The following is a 4891-nucleotide window of genomic DNA, read 5'->3' on the forward strand; positions in this document are numbered from 1 at the left end:
CCATCAGAAGATCCCTATCAGTTTTTAACTGAGTTCTTGCAGATCTGTGAGACTATAAAGACGAATGGAGTAGATCCTGAAGTCTACAGGCTCATGCTTTTTCCTTTTGCTGTAAAAGACAGAGCTAGAACATGGGTGGATTCACAACCTAAGGATAGCCTAGACTCATGGGATAAGCTGGTCGCCGCCTTCTTGGCTAAATTCTTTCCTCCTCAAAAGCTGAGCAAGCTTAGAGTGGATGTTCAGACCTTCAAACAAAAAGATGGTGAATCCCTCTATGAAGCTTGGGAAAGATACAAGTAGATGACCAAAAGGTGTTCTTTTGACATGCTTTCAGAGTGGACCATTTTGGATATATTCTATTATGGTATATTTGAGTTATCTAAGATGTCACTGGACCATTCTGCAGGTGGATCCATTCACCTAAAGAAAATGCCTGCAGAAGCTCAAGAACTTATTGACATGGTTACAAATAACCAGTTCATGTACACTTCTGAGAGGAATTCCATGAATAATGGGACGCCTCAGAGGAAGGGAGTTCTTGAGATTGTTGCTCTGAATACTATATTGGCTCAGAATAAAATGTTGACTCAGCAAGTCAACATGATTTTCCAAAGTCTGAATGGATGGCAAAATGCATCCAACAGTACTAAAGAGGCATCTTCTGAAGAAGAAGCTTATGATCCTGATAACCCTGCAATAGCAGAGGTAAATTACATGGGTAAACCTTATGGAAACACCTATAATTCATCATGGAGAAATCATCCAAATTTCTCATGGAAGGATCAACAAAAGCCTTAACAAGGCTTTAATAATGGTGGACGAAATCGGCTCAGCAATAGCAAGCCTTTTCCATCATCTTCTCAGCAACAGACAGAGAATTCTGAGCAAAGAACCTCTAACTTAGCTAATCTAGTCTCTGATCTGTCTAAGGCCACTTTAAGTTTCATGAGTGAAACAATGTCCTCCATCAGAAATTTGGAGGCACAAGTGGGCCAGCTGAGTAAGAAAGTCACTGAAACTCCTTCTAGTACTCTCCCAAGCAATACAGAAGAGAATCCAAAGAGAGAGTGCAAGGCCATTGATATAGTCAATATGGCCGAATGCAAGGAGGAAGAGGAGGACGTGAATTCCAATGAGGAAGACCTCATGGGACGTCTCTCAAGTAAGAAGGAGTTCCCTATTGAGGAACCAAAGGAATCTGAAGGTCATATAGAGACCATAGAGATCCCATGAAATCTCCTTCTGCCATTTATGAGCTCTGAAGGCTATTCTTTCTTTGAAGAGGATGAAGATGTAACTGGAGAGCAAGTTGCTCAATATCTGGGAGCTATCATGAAGGTGAATACCAAGTTGTTTGGTAATGAGACTTGGGAAGATGCACCTCCCTTGCTCATTAGTGAACTAGATACATGGGTTCAGCAAACTTTACCTAAAAAGAAACAAGATCCTAGAAAATTCTTAATACCTTGTACCATAGGCACCATGACCTTTGAGAAAGCTTTGTGTGACCTAGGGTCAGGCATAAATCTTATGCCACTCTCTGTAATGGAGAAGCTGGGGATCATTGAGGTACAACCTGCCTTATTCTCATTACAAATGGTAGTCAAGTCAGTAAGACAAGCTTATGGATTAGTAGAGGACGTGTTAGTGAAGGTTAAAGGCCTTTACATCCGTACAGATTTCATAATCTTAGACACTAGGAAGGAGGAGGATGAATCCATCATCCTTGGAAGACCCTTCCTAGCCACAGCAGGAGCTGTGATAGATGTTAACAGAGGAGAATTAGTCCTTCAATTGAATGGGGACTACCTTGTGTTTAAGGCACACGGCTATCCTTCTGTAACAATGGAGAGAAAGCATGAAAAGCTTCTCTCAGTACAGAGTCAAACAGAGCCCCCACAGTCAAACTCTAAGTTTGGTGTTGAATCCCCACAACCAAACTCTAAGTTTGGTGTTGGGAGTCTACAACATTGACCTGATCACCTGTGAGGCTCCATGAGAGCCCACTGTCGAGCTATTGACATTAAAGAAGCGCTTATTGGGAGGCAACCCAATTTTTATTTATCTAATGTTATTTTTATTTTATTTTGTGTTTTATTAGGTACATGATCATGTGGAGTCACGAAAAAAATACTAAAATTAAAAACAGAATCAAAAACAGCAGAAGAAAAATCACACCCTGGAGGAAAGATTTACTGGCGTTCAAACGCCAGTAAGGAGCATCTGGCTGGCGTTCAACACCAGAACAGAGCATGGGTCTGGCGTTGAACGCCAGAAACAAGCAACATCCTGGCGTTCAAACGCCAGGAATACACCCTGAGGAGAGCTGGCGCTGAACGCCAGAAACAAGCATAGAAATAGCGTTCAACGCCAGAAACATGCTGCAATTGGGCGTCAAATGCCCAAAACAAGCATCACTTCGGCGTTTAAACGCCATAATTGCATGCAAAGGCGTTTTACACACCTAATTGGTGCAGGGATGTAAATCCTTGACACCTCAAGATCTCTGGACCCCACAGGATCCCCCCTACCTCCACTCATCTTCTTAACATTCATCCTCTCTTTCCAATAAACACTCTTCCCCAAAACCCTTCACCAATCACCACAATCTCTCTTCCTCATCACCTCTTCACCACTCACATCCATCCATCTCTTCCCCACCCAATCCCACCCATATGGCCGAAACATACATATCTCTCCCTCTCCTCCATATCTTCTTCTCCTTCCATTCGTTCTTCTTTGCTCGAGGGCGAGCAACATTGTAAGTTTGGTGTGGTAAAAGCATAGCCTTTTTGTTTTTCCATAACCATTAATGGCACCTAAGGCCAGAAAAACATCACAAAAAAAGGGAAGACAAAAAGCTTCCACCTCCGAGTCATGGGAGATAGAGAGATTCATCTCAAGGGTCCATAGCTCAGTAGAAGAGCATTTGACTGCAAATCAAGTGATCCCTGAGATACCTCAGGGGATACATTTTCCTCCACACAATTATTGGGAGCAACTAAGGATAGGAACACCAAAATCACTAGGGATCAAGCAACAAAGGCAAGGAAGAGACATAAAAGAGCTCCATTGGTTCTTCAAGAGGAAGACGCCACCCACACTAAGGTGGACTCATTCTTTGTTCTTATTTCTCTATTTTTTGAATTTATGCTATATGTTTGTTTATGTTTGTGTCTTCATTACATGATCATTAGTGTTTAGTAACTATGTCTTAAGGCTATGAATAATTCTATGAATCCTTCACCTCTCTTAAATGAAAAATGTTTCTAACTCAAAAGAACAAGAAGTACATGAGTTTCGAATTTATCCTTGAATTTAGTTTAATTATATTGATGTGGTGACAATACTTTTTATTTCCTGAATGAATGCTTAAACAGTGCATATTTTTGATCTTGTTGTTTATGAATGTTAAAATTGTTGGCTCTTGAAAGCATGATAAACAAAGAGAAATGTTATTGACAATCTGAAAAATCATGAAATTGATTCTTGAAGCAAGAAAAAGCAGTGAAAAAGCAAAAGCTTGCGAAAAAAAAGTGGCAAAAAAAATATTTTTAGAAAGAAATAGAAAAAGCATGTAGAAAAAGCCAATAGCCCTTAAAACCAAAAGGCAAGGGTAAAAAGGATCCAAGACTTTGAGCATCAATGGATAGGAGGGCCCAAGGAAATAAAATACAGGCCTAAGCGGCTAAATCAAGCTGTCCCTAACCATGTGCTTGTGGTATGCAGGTCCAAGTGAAAAGCTTGAGACTGAGTGGTTAAAGTCGTGATCCAAAGCAAAAAGAGTGTGCTTAAGAACTCTGGACACCTCTAATTGGGGACTTTAGCAAAGCTGAGTCACAATCTGAAAAGGTTCACCCAGTCATGTGTCTGTGGCATTTATGTATCCAGTGGTAATACTGGAAAACAAAGTGCTTAGGGCCACGGCCAAGACTCATAAAAGTAGCTGTGTTCAAGAATCAACACACTTAACTAGGAGAACTAATAACACTATCTGAATTTCTAAGTTCCTATAGATGCCAATCATTCTAAAGATGTCAAAACTGTTCAGAAGCAAAAAGCTACAAGTCCCGCTCATCTAATTAGAACTAATATTCATTGATATTTTGGGATTTATAGTATGTTCTCCTCTTTTTATCCTATATAATTTTCAGTTGCTTGGGGACAAGCAACAATTTAAGTTTGGTGTTGTGATGAGTGGATAATTTATACGCTTTTTGGCATTGTTTTTAGATAGTTTTTAGTAGGATCCAGCTACTTTTAGGGATATTTTCATTAGTTTTTATGCTAAATTTATATTTCTAGACTTTACTATGAGTTTCTATGTTTTTCTGTGATTTCAGGTAATTTCTGGCTGAAATTGAGGGATTTGAGCAAAACTCTGATAAAAGGCTGACAAAGGACTGCTGATGTTGTTGGATTCTGACCTCCCTGCACTCGAAATGGATTTTCTAGAGCTACAGAACTTCAAATGGCGCGCTCTCAACAGCGTTGGAAATTAGACATCCAGGGCTTTCCAGCAATATATAATAGTCCATACTTTATTCGGAATTAGATGACGCAAACTGGCACTCAATGCCAGTTCTACGCTGCATTCTAGAGTTAAACGCCAGAAACACGTCATGAACCAGAGTTGAATGCCAAAAACATGTTACAACTTGGCGTTCAACTCCAAAAGAAGCCTCTGTACGTGTAAAGTTCAAGCTCAGCTCAAGCACACACCAAATGGGCCCCGGAAGTGGATTTCTGCATCAATTACTTACTTCTGTAAACCCTAATAGCTAGTCTAGTATAAATAGGACTTTTTACTATTGTAATTAAATCTTGGTATCTATCTTTGGATGTTTAGTTCTTAGACTTTGGGGGCTGGCCATTCGGCCATGCCTGG

At 40.1% G+C, this 4891-nt stretch overlaps 1 non-coding gene across 1 annotated transcript; it reads right to left on the minus strand.

Moving 5' to 3' along the window:
- Positions 1-225: 225 nt before the first annotated feature.
- LOC112799087 (small nucleolar RNA R71) lies at positions 226-333 on the minus strand. The gene has a single exon (XR_003200672.1). It is a non-coding gene; the product is annotated as a small nucleolar RNA R71 (small nucleolar RNA).
- Positions 334-4891: the final 4558 nt, after the last annotated feature.

The sequence above is a fragment of the Arachis hypogaea genome, chromosome 4 (genome assembly GCF_003086295.3).
Source record: "Arachis hypogaea cultivar Tifrunner chromosome 4, arahy.Tifrunner.gnm2.J5K5, whole genome shotgun sequence".
In the NCBI taxonomy this organism is placed as follows: Eukaryota; Viridiplantae; Streptophyta; class Magnoliopsida; order Fabales; family Fabaceae; genus Arachis; species Arachis hypogaea.